This window comes from Nomascus leucogenys, chromosome 7b (genome assembly GCF_006542625.1).
Source record: "Nomascus leucogenys isolate Asia chromosome 7b, Asia_NLE_v1, whole genome shotgun sequence".
NCBI lineage: Eukaryota > Metazoa > Chordata > Mammalia > Primates > Hylobatidae > Nomascus > Nomascus leucogenys.
Genome location: NC_044387.1, coordinates 27,636,251 through 27,663,206, shown reverse-complemented (window position 1 = coordinate 27,663,206; position 26,956 = coordinate 27,636,251).

The following is a 26,956-nucleotide window of genomic DNA, read 5'->3' as shown; positions in this document are numbered from 1 at the left end:
GCTTACATTCCCACCAGCCCTGTAGAAATGTTCCCTGATCACCACATCCATGCCAGCAGCTACTGTTTTTTGATTTGTTTATTATGGCCATTCTTGCAGGAGTAAGGTGGTATTGCATTGTGGGTTTGATTTGCATTTCCCTGATCATTAGTGATGTTGAGCATTTTTTCATATGTTTGTTGGCCATTTGTATATCTTCTTTTGAGAATTATCTATTCATGTCCTTAGCCCACTTTTTGATGGGGTTGCTTGTTTTTTTCTTACTGATTTGTTTGAGTTCATTGTAGATTCTGGAGATTAGTCCTTTGTCAGATGTATAGATTGTGAAAAATTTTTCCCACTCTGTGGGTTGTCTGTTTACTCTGCTGACTGTTCCTTTTGCTGTGCAAAGCTCTTTAGTTTAATTAGGTGCCATCTATTTACCTTTGTTTTTATTGCATTTGCTTTTGGGTTCTTGGTCATGAAATCCTTGCCTAAGCCAGTGTCTAGAAGGGTTTTTCCAATGTTATCTTCTAGAATTTTTATAGTTTCAGGTCTTAAGTTTAAGTCCTTAATTCATCTTGAGTTGACTTTTGTATAAGGTGAGAGATGAGGATCCAGTTTCATTCTCCTACATGTGGCTAGCCAATTATTCCAGCATCATTTGTTGCAAAGGGTGTCCTTTCCCCACTTTATGTTTTTGCTTGCTTTGTCGAAGATCAGTTAGCTGTAAGTATTTGGGTTTATTTCTGGGTTCTGTATTCTGTTCCATTGGTCTATGTGCCTATTTTAATACCAGTACCACACTGTTTTGGTGACTATGGCCTTATAGTATAGTTTGAAATTAGGTAGTGTGATGTCTCCAAATTTGTTCTTTTTGCTTAGTCTTGCTTTGGCTATGTGGGCTCTTTTTTGGTTCCATATGAATTTTAGAATTGTTTTTTCTAATTCTGTGAAGAATGGTGGTGGTATTTTGATGGGGATCGTGTTGAATTTGTAGATTGCTTTTGGCAGTATGGTCATTTTCACAATATTGATTCTACCCATCCATGAGCATGGGATGTGTATCCATTTGTTTGTGTTGTCTGTGATTTGTTTCAGCAGTGTTTTGTAGTTTTCCTTGTAGAGGTCTTTTGACTCCTTGGTTAGGTATATTCCTAAGTTTTTTTTTTTTTTTTTCAGCTATTGTAAAAGTGGTTGAATTCTTGATTTGATTCTCTGCTTGGTCACTGTTGGTGTATAGAAGAGCTACCAATTTGTGTATATTAATCTTGTATCCAGAAACTTTGCTGAATTCTTTTATCAGTGCTAGGAGCTTTCTGGAGGAGTCTTTAGGGTTTTCAAGGTAAATAATCATATCATCCTCAAACAGTGACAGTTTGACTTCCTCTTTACCTATTTGCCCTAAATTTCTTTCTCTTTCTGATTGCTTTTCCTACAACTTCCAGTACTATGTTGAAGAGGAGTGGTTAGAGCCGGCATCCTTGTCTTGTTCCAGTTCTCAGAGGGAATGCTTTCAACTTTTCCCCATTCAGTATTATGTTGGCTGTGGGTTTGTCATAGATGGCTTTTGTTACATTAAGCTATGTCCCTTGTATTATGCTGATTTTGCTGAGAGTTTTAATCATAATGGATATTGGATTTTGTGGAATGCTTTTTCTGCATCTGTTGAGATGATCATGTGATTTTTGTTTTTAATTCTGCTTATGTGGTGTATCCCATTTATTGACTTGCATATGTTAAACCATCCCTGCATCCCTTATATGAAACCCACTTGATCATGGTGGATTATCTTTTTGATATGTTGTTGGATTTGGTTAGCTAGTATTTTGTTAAGGATTTTAGCATCTATATTCATCAAGGATATTAGCCTGTAGTTTTCTTTTTTTGTTATATCCTTCCCTGGTTTTGGTATTAGGGTGATGCTGGCTTCATGGAATGAATTAGGGAGGGTTCCTTCTTTCTCTATCTTGTGGAATAGTGTCAAAAGGATTGGTACCAATTCTTCTTTGAATGTCTGGTAGAAGTCTGCTGTGAATCCCTCTGGTCCTGGACTTTTCTTTGTTGGTAATTTTTAAATTACCATTTCAGTCTTGCAGCTTGTTATTGGTCTGTTCAGGGTATCTAATTCTTTCCAATTTAAGCTAGGAGGGTGTATTTTTCCAGGAATTTATCCATCTCTTCTAGATTTTCTAGTTTATGTGAGTAAAGGTATTCATAGTAGCCTCGAATGATCTTTTTTATTTCAGTGGTGTCAGCTGTTTCATTTCTTAGTGAGGTTATTTGGATTTTCTCTCTTCTTTTCTTGGTTAATCTTGCTAATGGTCTATCAATTTTATTTATCTTTTCAAAGAACCAGGTTTTTGTTTAATTTATCTTCTGTATTTTTTTTTTGTTTCAATTTCATTTAGTTCTGCTCTGATCTTGGTTATTTCCTTTCTTCTGCTGGGTTTGTGTTAGATTTGTTCTTGTTTTTCTAGTTCCTTGAGGTGTAACCTTAGAATGTCAGTATGTGCCCTTTCAGTCTTTTTGATATAGGTGTTTAGGACTATGAACTTTCCTCTTAACACCACCTTTGCTGTATCCCAGAGATTTTGTAGATTGTATCATTATTGTCATGCAGTTCAAAGAATTTTTAATTTCTATCTTGATTTCATTTTTGACCCAGTGCTCATTCAGGAGAAGGTTATTTAATTTCCATGTATTTGCATGGTTTTGAAAGTTCCTTTTGGATTTGATTTCCAGTTTTATTCCACTGTGGTCTGAGAGAGTGCTTGATATAATTTCAGTTTTCTTAAATTTATTGAGGCTCATTTTATGGCCTATCATATGGTCTATCTTGGAGAATGTTCCATGCGCTGTTGAATAGAATGTATATTCTGCAGTTGTTGGATGAAATGTTCTGTATATATCTGTTAAGTCCATTTGTTCCAAGGCATAGTTTAAATCCATTGTTTCTTTGTTGACTTTCTGTCTTGATGACCTGTCTGGTGCTGTCAGTGGAGTATTGAAGTTCCCCACTATTATTGTGTTGCTATCTCATTTTTTAGTAATTGTTTTATAAATTTGGGAGCTCCAGTGTTAGATGCATATATGTTTAAGATTGTGATGTTTTCCTGTGGGACAAGGCCTTTTACCATTATATAATATCCCTCTTTGTCACTTTCAACTGCTCTTGCTTTAAAGTTTGTTTTGTCTGATATAAGAATAGTTACCCCTGCTCACTTTTGGTGTCCATTCGCATGAAATGCCTTTTTCCAACCCCTTTACTTTAAGTTTATGTGAGTCCTTCTGTGTTGGGTGAGTCTCCTGAGGCAGCAGGTAGTTGGTTGGTGAATTCTTATCCATTCTGTGGTTCTGCATCTTTTAAGTGGAGCATTTAGGCTGTTACATTCAATGTTAGTATTGAAATGTGAGGTACCATTGCATTTATCGTGCTCTTTGTTGCCTGTGTAGTTTTTTTGTTTTTTGTTTTTTTGTTTTTGCTTTTTAACTTGTATTTTTGTTTTATAGGTCCTGTGTGATTTGTGCTTTAAAGAGGTTCTGTTTTGATGTATTTCCAGATTTAGAGCTCCTTTTAGCAGTTCTTGTAGTGGTGGCTTGGTAATAATGAATTCTCTCAGCATTTGTTTGTCTGAAAATGACTGTATTTTTCCTTCATATATGATGCTTCATTTTGCTGGATACAAAATCCTTGGCTGATAATTGTTTTGTTTGAGGAGGCCAAAGATAGAGCCCCGATTCCTTCCAGTTTGTAAGGTTTCTGCTGAGAAATCTGCTGTTAATCTGATAGTTTTTCTTTATAGGTTACCTGGTACTTCTGTCTCACAGCTCTTAACATTTTCCTTTGTCTTAACTTTGGTTAACATGATGACAATGTACCTAGGTGATGATCTTTTTGTGATTAATTTCCCAGGTGTTCTTTGTGCTTCTTGTATTTGAATGTCTAGGTCTCTAGCAAGGCTGGGGAAGTTTTCCTCGATTATTCCCCCAAGTATGTTTTCCAAGCTTTTAGAATTCTCTTCTGCCTCAGGAACACCGATTATTCTTAGGTTTGGTTGTTTAACATAATCCCAGACTTCTTGGAGGCTTTGTTCATATTTTCTTATTCTTTTTTCTTTGTCTTTGTTGGATTGGGTTAATTTGAAGACCTTTTCTTTGAGCTCTGAATTCCTTTCTTCTGCTTGTTCAATTCTATGCTGAGACTTTCCAGAGCATTTCACATTTCTAAAAATGTTCAAAGTTTCCTGAAATTTTATTGTTTTTTCTTTAAGCTATCTATTTCTATGAATATTTCTCCCTTCACTTCTTGTATCATTTTTTTGGATTTCCTTGCATTGGGTTTTGCCTTTTTCTCTGGTGCCTCCCTGATTAGTTTAATAACTAAGCTGAATTCTTTTCCAGTAAATCATGGATTTCTTCTTGGTTTGGATCCATTGCTGGTGAACTAGTGTGATTTTTTCGGAGTGTTGAAGAGCCTTGTTTTGTTATATTACCAGGGTTGGATTTCTGGATTCTTCTCATTTGGGTAGGCTCTGTCAGAGGGAAGGTCTAGGGCTGAAGGCGGTTGTTCAGATTTTTTTGTCCCATGGGGTGTTCCCTTGATGTAGCACTCTCCCCCTTTTCCTATGGATGTGGCTTCCTGTAAGTTGAACTGCAGTGATTGTTGTCTCTTTTCTGGGTCTAGCCACCCAGTGAGTCTACCCGGCTCGGGGCTGGCACTGGGGGTTGTAGAGGGACCTGCAGTGGGCGGGGCCCTAAAACTCCCAAGATTATATGCCTTTTGTCTTCTGCTACTAGGGTGGGTCGGGAAGGACCATCAGGTGGGGGCAGGGCTAGGCGTGTCTGAGCTCAGACTCTCCTTGGGTAGATCTTGCTGCTGCTGCTGTTGGGGATGGAGGTGAGATTCCCAGGTCACTGGAGCTGTGTACCTAGAAGGATTATGGCTGCCGCTGCTGAGTCATGCAGGTTGTCAGGAAAGTGGGGGAAAGCCAGCAGTCACAGGCCTCACCCAGCTCCCACTCAAACCGAAGGGCCAGTCTCACTCCAACTATGCCCCCACCCCCACAACAGCCCAGAGTCCATTTCTAGGCAGTGGGCAAGAGGGGCTTGAAAGCTTGCCCCAGGCTACCTGCCTCCCAGCTGCAAAAGAAAAGGGGTTGGTTCTTCTTCTGTGGAATCTGCACATGGGATTCATGCCCTCTCCCGAGTTCTGGCCAGCAGGCTTCTTGTCCCTTGCCCCATTCAAATTGTTACAAAGTTCAGCTAGAGATTTCCTTGTCCCTGTGGAGTTTTACTTCCTGTTCCTCTGGCCGCCCTCCTGATGAATCCCTTTATTGCCAGCAGGAATGGCCCGCTTGGGGACCCAGTGAACTCCCAGGGCCTTTCTGCTGCTTCCTATACCCCTGTATTTCACTCTCCTCTCCAAATTGACTCAGCTCCAGGTAAAGTCAGAAACTTCTCCTGCAAATAGACCTTCAGTTTCTCCAGTGGGGGTGTGGGTTTGGGAGAGGTGGGTCTCCCTTTCTCACTTCTGCAGTTGGGGCACTCACAGTATTTGAGGTGTCTCCTGGGTCCTGCAGGATCAGTCCGCTTCCTTCAGAGGGTGTGTGGATCCTCGCGGGATTGATGCTTTGTTCTTGCAGTTAATTTGAAGCTAAAATTCACAGTGTGAGCCTCCTCATGCTGCTCTGTCCGGAGCTGCAATCTAGTCCTGCCTCCCATCTGTCTTGATGATCAATATCTGGTTGTCTGTTTACTCTGCTGATTATTTCTTTTGCTGTGAGTAAGCTTTTTAGTTTAATTAAGTCTCACCTATTTATCATTGCTTTTGTTGCATTTGCTTTTGGGTTCCTGGTCATGAAGTCTTTGCCTAAACCAGTGTCTAAAAGGGTTTTTCTGATGTTGTCTTCTAGAATTTTTATGGCTTCAAGTCTTACATTTAAGTCTTTGATCAGTCTTGAGTTGAGTTTTGTGTAAGGTGAGAGATGAGGATCTAGTTCCATTCTTCTATTAAGTGGGTGCAAACATAGTTGTGGTTTTTGCCAGCACTTTTTAATGGCAAAAACTGCAATTACATTTGCACCAACCTAATACATGTGGTTTGCCAGTTATCCCAGCACCATTTGTTGAATAGGGTGTCCTTTCCACACTTTATGTTTGTGTTTGCTTTGTCAAAGATCAGTTGGCTGTAAGTATTCGGGTTTATTTCTGGGTTCTCTATTCTGTTCCATTGGTCTATGTGCCTATTTTTATATCAGTGCCATGGTGTTTAGGTGACTGTAGCCTTATAGTATAGTTTGAAGTCAGGAAATGTGATACCTCCAGATTTGTTATTTTTCTTAGTCTTGCCCTGGCTCTGCAGGTTCTTTTTTGGTTCCATATGAATTTTAGGATTGTTTTTTAGTTCTGTGAAGAATGATGATGGTATAATATTTTGATGGGAATTGCATTGAATTGTAGATTGCTTTTGGCAGTATGGTCATTTTCACAATATTGATTCTACCATCCATGAGCATGGCATGTATTTCCATTTGTTTGTGTTGTCTGTGATTTCCTTCAGCAGTGTTTTGTAGTTTTTCTTGTAGGATTATTTCAGCTGCTTGGTTAGGTGTATTTCTAAGTATTTTATTTTATTTTATTTTATTTTAGCAGCTATTGTAAAAGTGTTTGAGTTCTTGATTTGATTCTCAACTTGGTCACTGTTGGTATATAGCAGTGCTATGGATTTGTGTACATTGATTTTGTGTTCTGAAACTTGAGTCAATTTATTTATCAGATCTCGGAGCTTTTCGGATAAGTTTGTAGGGTTTTCTAGGTATATGATCATATCATCAGTGAACAGTGACAGTTTGACTTCCTATTTACCAATTTGGATGCCCTTTATTTATTTCTCTTGTCTGATTGCTCTGGCTAGGATTTCCAGTACTATGTTGAATAGAAGTGGTGAAAGTGGGAACCTTGTCTTATTCCAGTTCTCAGGGGGAATGGTTTAAACTTTTCCCTATTCAGTATAATGTTGGCTTTGGGTTTATTATAGATGGCTTTTATTACATTAAGATACATCCCTTCTATGCTGATTTTGCTGAGGGTTTTAATCACAAAGTGCTGCTGGATTTTGTCAAATGTTTTTTCTGCATCTATTGAGATGATCATGTGATTTCTGTTTTTAATTCTGTTTATATGGTGTATCACATTTGTTGACTTGTGTATTTTAAACTATCCCTACATCCCTGGTACGAAACCCACTTGATCATGGTGGATTATCTTTTTGATATGCTGTTAGATTCAGTTAGCTAGTATTTTGTTGAGAATTTTTGTGTCTATGTTCATGAGGGATATCAGTTTGCAGTTTTCTTTTTTTGTTATGTCCTTTCCTGGTTTTGGTATTAGGGTGATCCTGGCTTCATAGAACAATTTATCTTCTTTCTCTAATTTTTGGAGTACTTTCAATACAATTGGTACCAATTCATCTTTGAATGTCTGATAGAATTCAGCTGTATATCCATCTGGTCCTGGGCTTTTTTTTGTTGGTGATTTTTTTGTTGTCATCTCAATCTTGCTGCTTGTTATTGATCTGTTCAGAGTTTCTATTTCTTCCTGGTTTAATTTAGGAGGGTTGTATATTTCCAGGAATTTATCCATCTTTTCTAGGTTTTCTAGTTTGTGCATGTAAAGGTGTCTATATAGCCTTGAATGATCTTTTGTATTTCTGTGTTATCGGTTGTAATATCTCCCATTTCATTTCTAATTGAGCTTATTTTGATATTCTCTCTTCTTTTCTTTGTTAATCTCACTAATGGTCTATCAATTTTGTTTATCTTTTCAAAGAACCAGCTTTTTGTTTCATTTATCTTTTGTATTTTTTTGTTTCAGTTTCATTAATTCTGGTCTGATCCTGGTTATTTCATTTCTTCTGCTGGGTTTGGGTTTGGTTTGTTCTTGTTTCTCTAGTTCCTTGGGATGTGACCTTAGATTGTCTATTTGTGTTCTTTCAGACTTTTCGATGTAGGCATTTAATGCTATGAACTTTCCTCTTAGCACTGCTTTTGCCATGTTCCAGAGGTTTTGATAGGTTGTGTCACTGTTACCATTCAGTTCAAAGCATTTTTAAATTTCTATCTTGATTTCGTTGTTGACTCAACTATCATTCAGGAATAGCTTACTTAATTTTCATGGTCTTGAGGGGTCCTTTTGGAGTTGATTTCCAATTTCATTCCACTATGGTTTGGGAGAATACTTGATATAATTTCGATTTTCTTAAATTTGTTAAGACTTGTTTTGTGGCCTGTCATATAGTCTATCTTGGAGAATATTCCATGTGCTGATGAATAGAATGTATATCTTGCAGTTGTTGGGTAGAATGTTCTATAAATATTTGGTAAGTTCATTTGTTCTAGGGTGTAGTTTACGTCCATTGTTTCTTTGTTTACTTTCTGTCTTGATGACCTGTCTAGTGCTGTCGGTTGAGTATTAAAGTCCCCCACTATTATTGTGTTGCCATCTATCTCATTTCTTAAGTCTAGTAGTAATTGTTTTATAAATTCGGGAGCTCCAGTGTTAGCTGCATATATATTTAGGATTGTAATATTTTCCTGTTGGACTAGTTCTTTTATCATTATATAATATCCCTTTTTGTCTTTTTTTTTTCTTTTTTTTTTTGAGACAGTGTCTCGCTCTGTTGCCCAGGCTGGAGTGCAGTGGCATGATCTCGGCTCACTGCAAGCTCTGTCTCCCAGGTTCACGCCATTCTCCTGCCTCAGCCTCCCGAGTAGTTGGGACTATAGGTGCCCACCACCACGCCTGGCTAATTGTTTTGTATTTTTAGTAGAGATGGGGTTTCACCATGTTAGCCAGGATGGTCTCGATCTCCTGACCTCACGATCTGCCCACCTTGGCTTCCCAAAGCACTGGGATTACAGGCATGAGCCACCGTGCCTGGCCCTCTTTGTCTTTTTTATCTGTTGTTGCTTTAAGGTCTGTTTTGTCTGATATAATAATAGCTACCCCTGCTTGCTTTTGGTGTCCACTTGCATGTTATATATTTTTCCACCCCTTTACCTTAAGTTTATGTGAGTCTTTATGTGTTAGGTGAGTCTCTTGAAGGCAGCAGATACCTGGTTGGTGAATTCTTATCCATTCTGCCATTCTGTTTGTTTTAAATGGAGCATTTAGGCCATTTACATTCAACATTAGTATTGAGATGTAAGGTACTATTCTATTCATTGTGCTAGTTGTTGCCTAAATATGTTTTTTTCATTGTGTTATTGTTTGATAGGCCCTGTGAGATTTATGCTTTAAGGTTTTATTTTGGTGTATTTTGAGGTTTTGTTTAGCAGCTCTTTTAGTGCTGGCTTGGTAGTGGCGAATTCTCTCAGCATTTGTTTGTCTGAAAAAGATTATCTTTCCTTAGTTTATGAAGTTTAGTTTCACTGGATACAAAATTCTTGGCTGATAATTGTTTTGTTTAATGAGGCTAAAGATAGGACCCCAATCCCTTCTTGCTTGTAGGGTTTCTGTTGAGAAATCTGCTGTTAATGTGATAGGTTTTCTTTTATAGGTTACCTGGTGCTTTTGCCTCACAGGTCTTAAGATTCTTTCCTTCATCTTGACTTTAGATAACCTGATGACTATGCACCTAGGTGATGATCTTTTGCAGTCTATTTCCTGGGTATTCTTTGCGCTTCTTGTATTTGAATGTCTAGATCTCTAGCAAGGCCGGGGAAGATTTCCTTGATTATTCTCTCAAATAAGTTTTCCAAACTTTTAGATTTCTCTTCTTCCTCAGGAACACCAATTATTCTTAGGTTCGGTTGTATAACATAATCTCAAACTTCTTGGCAGCTTTGTTCATTTTTTAAAAATTCTTTTTTCTCTGTCATTGTCAGATTGGGTTATTTCAAAAGCCTTGTCTTTGAGCTCTGAAGTACTTTCTTCTATTGTTGAAACTTTCCAGTGTACTTTGCATTTCTCTAAGTGTGTCTTTCATTTCCAGAAGTTGTAATTTTTTTCCTTATGCTATCTATTTATTTCGACATTTTTTCTTTCATATCCTGTATTATTTTTTAAGTTTCTTTAAGTTGGTTTTCATTTTTCTTTGGTGCCTCCTTGAGTAGCTTAATAATCAACCTTCTGAATTCTTTATCTGGTAATTCAGAGATTTCTTCTTGGTTTGGATTTGCTGGTGAGCTAATGTAATCTTTTGAGGATGTTAAAGAACCTTGCTTTGTCATATTACCAGAATTATTTTACTGGTTCCTTCTCATTTGGGTAGACTATGTCAGAGGAAAGATCTGGGGCTCAAAGGCTGCTGTTCAGATTCTTTTGTTCTCATAGGTTGATCCCTTGATGTGGTACTCTCCCCCTTCCCCCTAGGGATGGGGCTTCCTGAGAGGTGGACTGCAGTGATTGTTATTGCTCTTCTGGGTCTAGCCACCCAGCATAACTACTAGGCTCTGGGCATGTACTGGGGAATATCTGCAGAGTCCTGTGATGTGATCAGTTTTCAGGTCTCTTAGCCATGGATACCATCACCTGCTCCAGTGTATGTAGCAGGGGAGTGAAGTAGACTCCTTAGTTGTAGTTTTGTTTAGTATGCTGGTTTTCTCAAGTGCTGGTTGTGCTAGGAGTGAAGTTGTCCCATGGGCAGACTCAGGACCTCTGGTTTGCCAGGATGTTATAGGCGGTGGAATTAGCTATTGTCTTCTCCTTTCTTGGAACAAGGTTGCTCTTTTTTGAGTTGCTGTAATGGCTTGAATTGGTTGACTTCCAGTCAGGAAGTGGTGATTTCAAGAGAGCATCAGCTGTAGTAGTATAGTGGGGATACAATTTTGCCCTGGGGTTGCCTGGATAAGTATTCAGGTTTTGGCTGGGCACGGTGGCTCACGCCTATAATCCCAGCACTTTGGGAGGCCGAGGCAGGTAGATCACCTGAGGTTGGGAGTTCGCGACCAGCCTGACCAACATGTAGAAACCCCGTCTCTACTAAAAATACAAAATTAGTCGGGTGTGGTGGCGAACGCCTGTAATCCCAGCTATTCAGGAGGCTGAGGCAGGAGAATTGCTTGAACCCAGGAGGTGGAGGTTGCAGTGAGCTGAGATGGTGCCATTGCACTCCTTCCTGGGCAATGAGAGGGAAACTCCATCTCAAAAACAAACAAACAAACAAGCAAACAAACAAAAAAAGTATTTGGGTTTCTCAGGTAATGAGCAGGGCCATAGAGCTTCCAAGAGATTATGTCTTTTGTTTTCTGCTACCAAGGTAGGTAGAGAAAGACCATCAAGTGGGGGCAGGGATAGGTATGTCTGAGCTCTGACTCACCTTGCTGTGGCTCTCAGTGGGGGATAGGAGTGTGGTTCTCAGGCCAATGGAGTTATATTCCCAGGGGGATTATGTCTGCCTCTGCTGCAACATACAGGTCACCAGGAAAGTTGGGAGAAACCAGCAGTGACAGGCCTTACCCAGCTCCCATGCAGCCAGCTAGGCCGGCCTCACCCCTACCATGCCCCACCAACAGCACTGAGTTTATATTCAGGCAGCTGGTGAGTAGGGCTGAGTATCTTGCCCCAGGCTATAAGTCTCCCCACTGAAGAAGCAAGCAGGGCTTTCAGGACTCAGTTTCAACCCTCCCCACCTGCCTCAGCTTCTGTGCTTATATCTGCACTTGCTGTTCACACCCTCTACTCCCAGGAAAATTCACGTTCGATGGAAATTATTACAAAGTTCAGCTGGGAGTTTCCTTCTCCCTGTGGTCCTTCTCCAATTCCACTGGCAGCCCTCCCCAAGGACTCCTGAGAGATAAACTCAGAAATGGCCACCCGGGTTTCCCTGGAGACCAGGAGTACCTAAAGCGTTCTTCCTGTCGTCTACTTTTATATTTTGCTTGGTTCTCTAAATTCATTTCAGCTATAGGTAAGGTTAAATCATTCTCCTGTGATCTGGATTTTAGGGTTCCCCAGTGAAGATGTGTGTTCAGAGGTAGACTTTCCCCCTCTCACACTTTGGGCACTCACAATTTTTTGGCTGTCTCACTGAGTTTGCAGCACCAAGCTGCTTCTTTCAAAGGATCTGTGAATTATTTCGGTTTTTGCAGTCTGTTCCTGTGGTAGTTCTTGGAGCAAAAGTTCACAATATGATTCTCCACATGCTGTTCTGTCCATCCAAATGAAACCTGCAAGTTAGTTCTGCCTCTTATCCACCATTTAAAAATATTTTTTGACTTTTTAGTATTAGCCATTCTAGCTGGTATGAGATATTGTGGTTTTGATATGTATCTCCCTAAGGATTAGTGATGAAGAGCATTTTTTCATGTTTTTTTTGCTACTTATATCTTTTTTGAGAAGTGTCTGTTCATGTCCTTGGCCCACTTTTTAATGGGGTTGTTTGTTTTTTGCTTGTTGATTTAAGTTTCTTATAGATTCTGGATATTAATGCTCTGTCAGATGCACAGTTTGCAGATATTTTCTCCCATTCTGTAGGTTGTCTGTTTACTCTGTTGATCATTTCTTTTGCTGTGTAGAAGCTCTTCAGTTGAATTAAGTCCCATTTATCTATTTTTTATTTTATTGCATTTGCTTTTGGGGTCTTCATCATAAATTCTTTGCCTAGGTCAATATCTAGAAAAGGATTTCCTAGGTTTTCTTTTAGGATTTTTATAGTTTGAGGTCTTGCATTTAAGTCTTCAATCCATCTTGAGTTAATTTTAATATATGGTGAGAGGTAGGGGTCCAGTTTCATTCTTCTCCATATGGTTAGCTAGTTTCCCCAGCATAATTTATTGAATAGGGTATCCTTTCACCATTATTTATTTTTGTTGACTGTGTTGAAGATCAGTTGGTTGTAGGTGTGTGGTTTTATTTTGGGGTTCTCTATTCTGTTTCGTTGGTCTACATGTCTATTTTAGTGCCAGCACTATGCTGTTTTGGTTACTATAGCCCTGTAGTATAACTTGAAGTCAAGTAGTGCGACGCCTCCAGCTTTACTCTTTTTACTTAGGATTGCCTTGCCAACTCAGGCTCTTTTTAGGTTCCATATGAATTTTAGAATAGCTTTTGTTTAATTCTGTGGAAAATGATGTTGGTAATTTAATAGGAATAGCATTGAATCTGTAGATTGCTTTGGGCAGTATGGACATTTTTAATGATATTGATTAATGAGCACAGAATGATTTTGTATTTGTTTGTGTCATCTATAATTTCTTTCAACAGTGTTTCATAGTTCTCTTCATAGAGATATTTCATCTCCTTTCTTAGATGTATTCCTAGGGATGTTTTTGTGTGTGCCTATTGCAAATGGGATTACATTCTTGATTTGGTTCTCAGCTTGAACATTATTGGTGTATAGAAATGTGATTTTTGTACATTGATTTTGTATCCTGAGACTTCCCTGAAGTCATTTATCATTTCTAGGAATCCTATGGTGGAATCTTTAGGATTTTCTAGATATAGAATCATATTGTCAGTGAAGAAAGATTATTTGACTTCCTCTTTTCCTGTTTGAATGCCTTTTATTTCTTTCTCTTGCCTGATTTCTCTGGCTAGGACTTCCAGTACTATGTTGAATAGAAGTAGTGAGAGTGGACTTGTCTGGTTCCAGTTCTTAGGAAAAAAAAAGCTTCCAGCTTTTGCCCATTCGGTATGATGTTGGCTGTGGGTTTGTCATAAATGGCTCTTATCATTTGAACTATGTTCCTTTGGTGCCTAGTTTGTTGAGAGTTTTTATCACGAAGGAATGTTGAATTTTATTGAAGGCTTTTTCTGTGTCTAATGAGATGTTTATATGGTTTTTGTTTTCAATTGTTTATGTGGCAAACCACATTTATTAATTTGCATATGTTGAACTCTCCTTGCATTCCAGGAATAAAGCCCATTTGATTGTGGTGAATTAACTTCTTGATGTGCTGCTGGGTTCAGTTTGCTAGTATTTTGTTGAGGATTTTTGCATCTCTGTTCATCAGGGATATTGGCCTGTAGTTTTCTTTTTTGTTGTGTCTTTGCCAGATTTTAGTATCAGGATGTACTGGTTTCATAGAATGAGTTAGGGAAGTATCCCTCCTCCTTGATTTTTTGTAATAGTTTCTTTAGGTTTGGTACCAGTTCTTCTTTGAACATGTGGTAGAATTAGGCTGTGAATCCATACAGTCCAGGGCTTTTTATTGATTGGTAGGTTTTTTTATTACTGATTCAATTTCATTACTTTGTGTGTTCAGAATTTCTTTTTCTTCCTGGTTCAACTTTGGGTGGTTGTGTGTTTCCAGGAATTTATCCATTTCCTCTAAATTTTCTAGGTTGTGTGCATAGAGATGTTCATAGTCATCACTGAGGATCTTCTGTATTTCTGTGGGATTGGTTGTGATATCACCTTTGTTGTTTATCATTGTGCTTATTTAGATTGTCTCTCTTTTTCTCTTTGTTAATGTAGCTAACAGTCTATGAATCTTGCTGATCCTTTCAAAGAACCAGCTTTTTAAATCTTGATTCTTTGTATGTTTTCTTGGTCTCAATTTCATTTAGTTCTGCTCTGATTTTAGTTATTTCTTTTTACTGCTAGCTTTGGGTTTAGTTTGTTCTTGCTTTTCTAATTCCTTCAGGTGTGAGGTTAGGTTGTTAATTTCCAATCTTTCTATATTCTTGATGTAGTCATTTAGTGCTATACACTTTCCTCTTAACACTGCTTTTGCCACATCCAGGGGTTTTGGTATGTTGTGTCTCTGTTTTCATTTCTTTCAAAACATTTTTAAAATTTCTGCCATTAGTTTTTACCCCCAAATAATTCAAGAGCATGTTTTTTAGTTTCCATGTGTTCATGTACCTTTGAGAGTTCCTCTTGGTATTGATTTCTACTTTCATTCCACTGTGGTCCAAGAAGATCATTGGTATGATTACAATTTTAAAAAATTTGTTCAGACTTGCTTTATGAGTGAGCAGCTGGTCAATATTAGAGTATGTACTGTGTGCAGATGAGAAGAATGTATATTCTGTGGTTGTTGGGTAGAATATTCTGTAGAGCGTTCTGTCTATTAGGTCTAATTGTTCCAGTTTATATTTAAGTCCAAAATTTCTTTCTTAGTTTTCTGGCTCATTAATCTGTCCATTGCTCCTGGTGAAGTGTTGAAGTCCCCCACTATTATTGTGTGGCTGTCAAAGTATTTTCTTAGGTCTAGAAGTAATTATTTTATAAATCTGAGTACTTTAATGTTGGGTACATATATATCTAGGATAGTTAAGTCTTCTTGTTGAATTGAACCCTTTATTATTATGTAATGCCTTCTTTGTCCTTTTTTACTGTTGTTGGTTTAGGGTCTATTTTATCTGATACAAGAATAATGATTTCTGCTCTTTTTTGTTTTCCATTTGCATGATAGAAATTTCTCCATCTTTGAGCTTATGGGTGTCATTACATGTGAGATAGCTCTCTTGAAGACAGTAGAAAGATGGGTCTTACTTTTTTCTTTTTTTTTTTGAAGACATGCCAGTTTTATTACTAATTTTTTTTGCATACAAAACAATGATCATTTTCTAAAAATACATACAAACAAAAAGATGCATATCAAACATATTAGGAAGGTTGCACATGGGAAGATGGGGAATAGAAATGGGGGGTGGGAATTAAAGAAAATAAATGAGAGAGGGACTTTGTATGGATCAATGATAATAACTCAATCCTCTATTTGACAAAGAAGAAGGAGAAGGAAGAGGAAGAAAAAGAAAGTGGGATAAAGGATCAGAAAGGGAGGAAAATAGAAAAAATTAGAGTATGACTCCAGGGTAGACCTGTTTTGTTGTTGCTGGGTTGGTTGGTTGGTTTGTCTGTTGTATTTTTCATATGTTTCGCCATGTTGGCCAGGCTGGTCTCGAACTCCCAGCCTCAAGTGATCAACCCGCCTTGGCCTCCCAGAATGCCGGGACTACAGGCGTGAGCCACCACGTCCAGCCCCCACATTGCATCTGGCCTCCGTGGTAGACCTCCCAGATGGGGCGGCCGGGCAGAGGCGCTCCCCACATCCCAGATGGGGCGGCCGGGCAGAGGCGCTCCTCACTTCCCAGACGGGGCAGCCGGGCAGAGACGCTCCTCACTTCCTAGATGGGGCAGCCGGGCAGAGGCGCTCCTCACTTCCCAGATGGGGTGGCCGGGCAGAGGCGCTCCTCACTTCCCAGATGATGGGCGGCCAGGCAGAGGCGCTCCTCACTTCCCAGACGATGGGCGGCCGGGCAGAGGCGCTCCTCACTTCCCAGACGGGGTGGCCGGGCAGAGGCCTCCTCACTTCCCAGATGGGGCGGCCGGGCAGAGGGCTCCTCACTTCCCAGATGGGGCGGCCGGGCAGAGGCACTCCTCACATCCCAGATGGGGCGGCCGGGCAGAGGCGCTCCTCACATCCCAGACGATGGGTGGCCAGGCAGAGGTGCTCCTCACTTCCCAAACAGGACGGCCGGGCAGAGACGCTCCTCACTTCTTCCCAGACGGGGCGGCCAGGCAGAGATGCTCCTCACTTCTTCCCAGACGGGGCGGCCGGGCAGAGGCACTCCTCACTTCTTCCCAGACGGGGCGCCAGGCAGAGGCGCTCCTCACATCCCAGACGGGGCGGCCGGGCAGAGGCGCTCCTCACTTCCCAGACGATGGGCAGCCGGGCAGAGGCGCTCCTCACTTCCCAGACGGGGCGGCCGGGCAGAGGCGCTCCTCACTTCCCAGACGGGGTGGCGGCCGGGCAGAGGCCTCCTCACTTCCCAGACGGGGCAGTGGGGCAGAGGCGCTCCTCACATCCCAGACGATGGGCAGCCGGGCAGAGACGCTCCTCACTTCTTCCCAGACGGGGTGGCCGGGCAGAGGCGCTCCTCACTTCCCAGACGGGGCGGCCGGGCAGAGGCACTCCTCACTTCCCAGACCGGGCAGCCGGGCAGAGGCGCTCCTCACTTCCCAGACCGGGTGGCCGGGCAGAGGCGCTCCTCACTTCCCAGACCGGGCGGCCGGGCAGAGGCACTCCTCACTTCCCAGACGGGGTGGCTGGGCAGAGACGCTCCTCACTACTTCCCAGACGGGGCGGCCGGGCAGAGGCGCTCCTCACTTCCCAGACTGGGCGGCCAGGCAAGGTGCTCCTCACATCCCAGATGATGGGCGGCGGGGCAGAGGTGCTCCTCACTTCCCAGACGGGGCGGCTGGGCAGAGACGCTCCTCACTTCTTCCCAGATGGGGTGGCCGGGCAGAGGCGCTCCTCACTTCCCAGACGATGGGCGGCCGGGCAGAGATGCTCCTCACTTCCCAGACGGGGCGGCCGGGCAGAGACGCTCCTCACTTCTTCCCAGACGGGGTGGCCGGGCAGAGGCGCTCCTCACTTCCTAGACGGGGTGGCAGCCGGGCAGAGGTGCTCCTCACATCCCAGACGATGGGCGGCCAGGCAGAGAGGCTCCTCACTTCCTAGATGGGGTGGCGGCTGGGCAGAGGCGCTCCTCACCTCCCAGACGGGGCAGCTGGGCAGAGGCGTTCCTCACATCCCAGAAGATGGGCGGCCAGGCAGTGATGCTCCCCACCTCCCAGACGGGGCGGCGGCCGGGCAGAGGCTGCAATCCCAGTACCCTGGGAGGCCAGGGCAGGCGGCTGGAAGGCAGAGGCTGCAGCGAGCCAAGATCACGCCACCACACTCCAGTCCGGGCAATACCGAGCACCGAGTGAGCGAGACTCGTCTGCAGTCCCAGCACCTCGGGAGGCCGAGGTGGGCAGACCACTGGAGGTCAGGAGCTGGAGACCAGCGTGGCCAACATGGCGAAACCGCACCTCCAGCCAAAGGACAAAAACCAGGCAGGGGTGGTGGCGCGCGCCGGAATGCGGGCTGGAGGCAGGAGAATGACGGGAGGCGGAAGGAGGGAGTCTGCAGCAAGCCGATTATACTCCACCCTGGGCCACAGAGGGAAGAAAAAAAGAAAGAAAAAGGAAGGGAGGGAGGGAGGGAAGAAGGAAGGAAGGAAGGAAGGAAGGAAGGAAGGAAGGAAGGAAGGAAGGAAGGAAGGAAGGGTCTTATTTTTTAAATCCGATTTTGCACTCTGTGCCTTTTAAGTGGAGTTTGTAGGCCATTTATGTTCAAGGTTAATATAGATATGTGAGGGTTTTTTCCCCCCGTCGTAGTATTGTTAGCTAGTGCTTTGTAGTCTTGATTGTGTAGTTGTTTTGTGGAATTAATGGGCTATATGTTTGTGTGTGCTTTTGGGGTGGCAAGTATCATTCTTTAATTTCCATGTTTAGAACTCCCTAAGCATCTCTTGTAGGACCAATCTGGTGGTGATGAATTTCCTAGTTGCTTGTCTGGGAAATACTTTATTTTGTTGTTGTTGTTTATGAAGCTTAGTTTGGCAGGATATGAAATTCTATGCTGGCATGTCTTTTCTTTAAGAATACTAAAAATGAGCCCCCAATCTCTTCTGGCTTGTAATGTTTCTGCTGAGAAGTCTGCTGTTAGTTCTGATGGGTTTCCCTTTATAGGTAATATGAGCCTATATTATCCTTTTCTCTAGCTGCCTTTAAGATTTTTTTCTTTCATGTTGACCTTGGACAGTCTGATGACTATCTGCCTTGAGGATGGTCATCTTCTATAACATCTCACAGCATTTCTCTGGATTTCTTGTATCTGCATGCTAACCTCGCTAGCAAAATTGGGGAAATTTTACTGAATTATATCCTCAAATATGTTTTCTAAGTTGCTTACTTTCTCTTCTTCTCTCTCAGGAGTGCCAATACATCATAGATTTGATCACTTTACATAATCCCATGGTTATTGAAGGCTTTGTTTATATTTTGATTATTTTTAAACAAAGTTTTACCTGACTGGGTCAATTCAAAGGACCAGCCTTCAAGCTCTGAAATTCTTTCTTCACCTTGGTCTAGTCTGTTGTTAATGTTTCTGTGTTTTAAAATTCCTGAAACAACATTTTCAATTCCATAAGGTTCTGCTTGGTTCTTTCATAATATAGCTATGGTGTCTTCTAAATTTTGGATTATTTTTCTGTCTTCTTTGTGTTATATTTCAACTTTATCTCAGCATTGAGTTTCTTTGCCATCCATATTCTGAATTCTATATCTGTCATTTCAGGCATTTCATTCTGGTTGGGACCCATTGCTTGGGAGCTAGTGGGATCCTTTGGAGATGATAAAACACTCTGGCTGTTTTTATTGTCCCAGTACTTGCACTGATTCCTTTTCATCTGAGAGAGCAGATGCTGCTGCTGCTGCTGCTTCTCCTTCTCCTCCTCCTCCTCCTTCTCCTTCTTTTTGAATTTGCTATTGTTTGGATGGGGCTCCTTGATTTTTTAATCTTTTTTTTCCTTTGGGTATATGGCTGTGGTATTTATAATATATATGTGTAATTGATTGGCTGCATTTCTGGGTGCTTTAAGGGTCCTAGCTCTGCACAGGTTTCTTGGTTGCAGATAGGTTCATGCAGTGGCTTTCTCAGATGGGGCTTGTTGTAGCAATGCAATTTTCTTTGGTTATGTAATTCAGGCTGCAGTCTAGTAGATGGAGCTTAAGGGTAAGAGCCAGCAGGTAAAGATGGAAGCAGAGGAAACAGAGAAGCAGAAAAAATAGTCACTCCCAGTGCACATTAGCCTTCAGTGGAGGTAAAGCTACTAGAAAAGCCTGAGAAGCAGACTATTTCAGCTCATGCTCCCTAGGCCCTGATGGGAATAGTTGCTGCTGAGTCTGTGACAGTGCACTGAGGAAGGTGGGGTGAGAGAAGATTCCTCTCCACATCTGTTTTTGGGCTACAGTGGTGCTGCCTCCAGTGTCTGGTGCGGTGCTTGTGTTTCTTTTGACCCAAGGGGTCTTTGGTGGTCTGTGCTGTCTCTTCCCTTAGGGGTAGTCTGTGCTAAGGATTAGATTTCCTCGGGAGTGGGGTCCGTCTCCCTCCTGCTCCTTGTAGCTGGTAGGGCCCTGTCCCCCAACTGACCAAGGGAGCAGGCTGGGGGACCCAGCAGTGACACACTCAGACTGCTTCCAGATCACAAAGCTGTCTCTGCTGCAAGTCTTGCAGCCTGGGAGAAACCTAGACTTCAGCAACTCTCCTCCCATTCCCGTCCTGCAACAGGAGAAAGCCTAATTCACTGCCTACTGCTGGGGCACTCTCCACACTTGCCACTTAATTCTGGCTGTGCGGGTCCTTCCCCAGTTCCAGAGCAAGCACTGGAAACTCTGGCCCAAGACTACAATGAATGTTGTGGCCACCACTGCCAGGTTGCCAAACAACATCTCTAAACTCCCCAAATGGTTCCAGGTGTGGACTTGTGACTGGAGACGGTGGGACTCCTCTCAGGTTAGCAGCATGGGCAGGAAGCTGTCGGGAGTGCAGTCCACTAAATTCTCAGTCTCACAGCAGCCTATAGCAAGGCATTGGGTATTTTCCTAGATATATATAGGGGAGCCTGGCTTGCCTGCCCCTCCTTGGCTGAGTGTTGGCTGCATCCTTGTCAGCCTGAGTTCAGGTTGAGGGTAGGGTGCAGCCTGGGATTAAACTCTCAAAATGGCACCTAGAACCTGGGACTGGAGAGGGTGGGGCACCATCCAGGCAGGCAGCATGAGCAAGAAGCTGAGGGGAGTGTGGTCTGCTTGCATCTCAGTCTCAACAGCAGCTCACAGCAGGGTGGCAAGTACCCTTGCAGGGGTGCATGGAGGTACCTGCCCTCTGGTCTCCTGCCTTGGAGCAGCGCAATGGCTGTAGCTACGTCTGTAAATCCCTGGTATCTAGGCTCAAATCAAAATGGCTCCCAGCTGAGGCTGCTCCAGGCTTGGATGCCTGTAGGATTCTGTGTGGGTTTTCTTTCTGGAGCAACATCTCTGTGCAGTCTTTAGGCAGCTCTGTATGTATGTCAGGCACAAGGCCTAGTGGGCAGAGGGTTTCCCTCAGAGCTAAGATCATAAAAGCCTGTTTCGGAGCTCTGGAATTTCTCTTTTACTGTTTCCCCACGTCCAGGAGCCTCTCCTGGCTGTCAGTCAGTTCCTGGCTTGGCAAGCTGCCTCAGACTTTTTCCTAACTTACTTCTGGCACTTCCTATCTCTTCTCTGATGAATTCAAGCATTCTCTACTAGATGATATGTTTGAAAGGTGAGTATCTACTTGCTGTTTTGGCTTTTATCCATGGAGCAGACATATGCTACCTGTGTCCCCTCCTCTGAACACTTCAAACACAGCTAAACATCCCTCATCTCAGGCCTCAGTTCTTTCCTGGTGAAAGTGAAGGCTCGGGGCAATTGTGTGTCAATAATGAGAAATTTGGGTTTGGGATTTTTATCTTGCTGGATTCATATGATGAAAATAACACTATTAAAAAAATACTTGTTGATGCAAAGTACTTTTCCTATACTATCTTATTTAAATCATACACTTGAGTACAGAGAGGTCAAGTAGCTTGAATAAGATTGCAGCTAATATGTGATAAAGCCAACCCAGCTCCTCAGACTTGGGACCTGACCCTCTTCCCCTTCTACTTAAACATGCTGTTTGTATAAGTTCTCATCACCAGGAACTTTTTGTAAGAAACCCAAATCCCACTTGCTGTAATATGAACCTATTTATTTTTGTTCTATCCTCAGTGAATATAAAAAAGAATACTCAATCACCTTCCCAAATTAGAGGTTTATTCCAAACCTCTATGGTATGTTTACCTCATATAGTGTTAGGATAATAAGGCCCTAAGTAGAAAACACTGAAAGAGACCAACAAGTTTTAAAAGAGGCTTTAATCATCTGATCACATTTCTCATTTCCAAGCAAAGTGTGTGCACATGTGTGTTTGAGGCTGACGTGATAGCCCTGTGATTGTCCCTTCTTCCACTTCTATCCAACATGCAGAACATTTTCAACCTAAAGTATAAAACTGTAGTGAAGGATGTAAAAGTGTAAATCTGGGTGCTCACAAGTATCATAAGCTCCCGGAAGAAATATCATATATTTTCTATTTCTGTTCTGCTCATGGATCACCCACATGTCACCTTTTCTCCACCCTGTCCTCGATGATGTGTGCTTTCTTGGGCTAAGCTCTGAGAATGAGGTATGTAGAATAAAATTGTACTGGGACTCTGGCCTGGCCTAGAAGAAAGTGCAGGAGTGAATGTCAGTGTTGTGGTTGGGACTCAGTCTGGTTGGAGGGGAAATAGTTGACTAATGGAAGGAGGCAAAGGCAAATCCTGAAACAGGCAGGCTTGGGAAACAGGGAGGCCCTTAACCCAGAGGTAGGAGAGAGAAGTCTTGATTTAAATGTTCGAAAAATGGACTGAAAATAAATCAGTCTCTTTTATTAGTATACAGCCTAAATTTACACTTCTAATGTCACCACCAAAGAATAACCCATTTGTTCTAAAAGGCTGAGGTCTTTAGTTGGCTTGGTTATCCAGTGAGGGAGATGTCTTTTCTGGGCAGACATCCTTGGTACGTTGTGGATAATGCTGTACCTTCCAAGTGGGTTTACATCTTTTTTTGAGGAGCTCAGATTTTTATTTCACCTTAACTTGGAGCAGATAGATTATTTGGGACTTGTGCTTCTCTTCGTTTTGGTTTTTCTCTTTGGGAATTTTGCAGTTCCTGGACTGGAAAGGGATTGGGCTTGGTTTTGCCAGGCTTCTCTATGGAGAAAATATGACATGCCTTGATGCTTATTTCTCTGAGCCTGAAACATATTTTACATCATAATTGGCTTTGAGGATTTCAGAAACAGGACATGACCAGCTTTTTTGAAATTAGAATGTTTGTCAGGTCATACTTGATGAAGAAAATATCAGAAATACGAACACTAAGGTAGAAATTACTTCAGAGTGAATGTTGGTTGATGGAGTCATTCGTTGCATTAAACAGATATTTATTGAATGACTGATACTGGGAACTGAGTAATAAGAAAAAATAAGGTGTTTTCTGTTTTCTTAAGAGGCCCACAGGAGCTGAGGAGGCAGCCAATTACCTGTAGAAAGCATGGTAAGTACTATGGACGTTTTGCTTTGCGTTAGGAATTTCAGTACAATGCTGCAGACAAAGGTCTCTCTAACCAATATTGTCCTCTAAACAGGAGTATTTTTCATGAACAATCTGATATGTTAGCCAAGGTTATGTTTGTTCCTTTAGGTTACCCATTTCACAGAGTGTAGTTGTTTTGATCTATGTCAAAAACAACCTATGTGCCCTATATCCCAAAAGACATTAAAATGGCTTGGCCTGTTATCCCCACACAGGCTTAGAAGCACTACAAATACTGTATATTGTTAAGTTTGAAATGCTAAAGAGAAAATTTTCAGTATAGAATTTAATCAGCCAAACTTAATTTCTTCTGGAAGAGCTAAATATATAAGCTATTGTACAGTTTTAGATTTCTGGGAAAAATAAAACCTTACTTTTTATTAATTAGCATGATATTTTTTTCAAAAGTGACCAGACAATTGTTTTAGGATAGCTCCTATTTAATACAGTTTCCAGAAGGAATATTTGCTCTGAGATGTGAGCGCTTCCTGTTTCTTACTGGAAGCCCAAATGAGAATTCAAAGTATGTATGTGTGTGGTAGTGATGGTGGGGGCACCCATTACTTTCCAATATATCAATATAACTCCTTATTCTTACTCATTATTATTCACTTGTTTCCTCTTACAATATGAATAGAAGGAGAAAAACATTTATAGATTACTTAAAACATTTTGTGAGAAGAAAGGGAACAAATTAGCCCATTTGAATCACTAGCTTTGCAGAGGAGAATGGGCAGAAGATATATTTAATCTTTCATCAAAGACTTTATTTGAAATTACTAATATACAGTTTCACTTAGAACAGTGCTAAATGAGTTATTAGGACATTTAAACAAGATTATCATTGTTTTTATTAGCAGCATTATTCCTTACTCCTTTTGTTAGAAAAACACCCTGCAGTGTGTGCAGATCTGTTTAATTGCAGTGCTTTTACATTTTCTTTCAAATGTAGTTGACTTATTTTATAAATATTTCAAGTACATAATTGCTATTTTGCTTTAATGAAATCACAAATGTATTTAGATAATCTAAGAAGTTAGAATACATTGCTCCTATGTCAGGTTTGTAGAAGAAGTAAGAATGACTTATTGACTTTATTGACTATGATCCTGAGGGAGAGTCTTTCACCCTATGATCCTCCTTTGTAGTAAACATCTGTGGCATTGGATACACCTGGGCTTCAAGCCCAGTTCTTTAACTTACTAGTTGGTGTGATCTTAGGTAAGTTCTTTATCTTCTTTGAGCTTCCAGAATGTTCTGTAGATTTTATTGAGTATAGTAATATGAACTTGCCAGACTGATAGGAGGATAAATAGCTAATAAAGTACCTAAGAGATGGCCAGGCAAATAGTAAGTACTCAATGTTAATTTCTTTCCTTGTCAGCTCATTTTGATTGATAGAGGAGACTTGCTAAAGAGATTCTTGAGGTTCTGATCCCAGTTGTCAGTAGAGATCCATCTTCTTTTCTTTATTACTGAAGTTAAGAACTCTAGATTTAATCCAAGACCATCCCTTCTATGTGCTGTGCAAAAAAAAAGCATGTCTTTAGTCATATCCATCCTGTCTTTGTGGTTCAACAGTGATCACAATAGCAAACGTGAAGATATCGTGCTGATCTGGAATAAAGAAAAGTGGAACAGATGTAGAATTTGGGGCTTGGCTAAAGCTGCTGGGAAATTTGCATTAGGTGGCCTAGCTGGAAATCCAGAAAAGCAGGTGTTTTTGCAAGGATATGGCCTGGGGTGGTGGTGGTGGTAGTGGCATGGGGTGGTCCAGGAGGCCACAGGGCACAGGGCCTCTGCCCCCCTTTTATTGGGGCAGAGGAAGCTACATGCATCCACAAAGAATCCATTCCACAGCCAGTGATCACTATTTGCTCCTAGAAAATATCTAGGAAATTATCCATGTTCTTATCACTTAACCCTACAACTCTTAAGTCCACACAATGCTCATTGACACATTGAAATGAAACCAGTTGCTTCAGTTAATGATGTAATCTGGTCACTTCCCATATAGGCACATCTTTCTTAAGGCCTCATGCTGGAGAAGATGGGTTGGCATGATCTTGTGGCTTTCACGTGATGCTGTCCTCCGGGGGGGCATAGGAATAACATCGCCTTGAATGTATGACCTTGAAAATGTGTAATGTACAATGCATTCCCTGGTACTGTTGCCTAGAGAATAACAATAAAGTACTTAATGTGGTTGTTATTTGTTCCATGCTACTTCCCTGGGCAAATTTCTATTCCACCTTAGAGGTATGGTGGAAACAGGCAGCAAGGCCAAATCTTGACTGTCCATCAGTCGTTTCTGAGATTTGGAGCAACCAAAGGCTGACCTGGGCATTTCTGCTCATTCCAGGATGGGCTTAGAGAATCACCAGGCCTTCCTGAGAATGAAAGTCTTTTCTGTACTTCTCACAGAGCCCAGAGTGGCATCTATACCACAAAATAGTTGCTCACTATGGATCAACTTATTGGATGAATAAAAGCTTTTCTGAGATAAGCCCTTTTTATATTTGCCACTTATACTTGTGGACAGCTCTGCTTTCCATTGTCATCATCATCAATATCATTGTAATTGTCATTAACAGGAAACATCTGTAAGGCAATATCCAAGGTATTATGCAAAAAAGAATGAGAGACACAATCAAAATAGAACTTTCGAGGGCAATGACCAAGTCTTTTTTTGTTAACTTTTATTTTAAGTTCAGGGGTACATGGGCAAGATGTGCAGGTTTGTTACATAGGTAAACGTGTGTCATGGAGCTTTGTTATTTCATTACTCAGGTATTAAGCTTAGTATTGGTTAGTTTTTTTCCTGACTCTCACCCTCCACTCTCCAGTAGGCCCCAGTGTGTGTTGTTCCTGTCTATGTGTCCATGTGTTCTCATCATTTAGCTCCCACTTATAACTGAGAACATGTGGTATTTGGTTTTCTGTTCTTGTGTTAGTTTGCTAAAGATAATAGCCTCCACCTCCATCCATGTCCCTGCAAAGGATGTGATCTTGTTCTTTTCTGTGGCTGCATAGTATTCTCTGGTGTATATATGCCACATTTTCTTTATCCAGTCTATTATTGATGGGCATTTGGATTGATTCCATGTCTTTGCTATTGTGAATAGTGCTACAATGAACATACACATGCATGTGTCTTCATAATAGAACAATTTATATTCCTTTGTGTATATACCTAGTAATGGGGTTGCTGGGCTGAATGGTATTTCTCTCTTTAGGTGTTTGAGGAATCACCACACTGTCTTCCACAATGGTTGAACTAATTTACACTCCCACCAACAGGGTATATGCATCCCTTTTTCTCCACAATCTCTCCAGCATCTGTTGCTTTTTAACTTTTTACTAATAGCCATTCTGACTGCTGTGAGATAGTATCTCATTGTGATTTTGATTTGCATTTTTCTTTTCTTTTTTTTTTTGAGACAGAGTCTCATTCTGTCACCCAGGCTGGAGTGCAGTGGCACAATCTCGGCTCACTAAAACCTCCGCCTCCCGGGTTTAAGCAGTTCTCTGCCTCAGCCTCCTGAGTAGCTGGGATTACAGTCGTGTGCCACCATGCCTAGCTAATTTTTGTAGTTTTAGTAGAGATGGAGTTTCGCCATGTTGACCAGGCTGGTCTCGAACTCCTGATCTCGTGATCCACCCATCTCAGCCTCTCAAAGTGCTGGGATTACAGAAATGAGCCACCGCGTCCAGCCCTTGATTTGCATTTTTCTGATGGTCAATGATGTTGAGCTTTATTTCATATGCTTATTTATCACATGTATGTCTCCTTTTGAGAAGTGCCAGTTCATGTTCTTTGCCCCCTTTTTAATGGGGTTGTTTGCTTTTTGCTTGTAAATTTGTTTAAGTTCCTTATAGATACTGGATAATAGAACTTTGTCAGATGGATACTTTGCAAAATTTTTCATCAATTCTGTAGGTTGTCTGTTTACTCTGTTGATAGTTTCTTTTGCGTGCAGAAGCTCTTTAGTA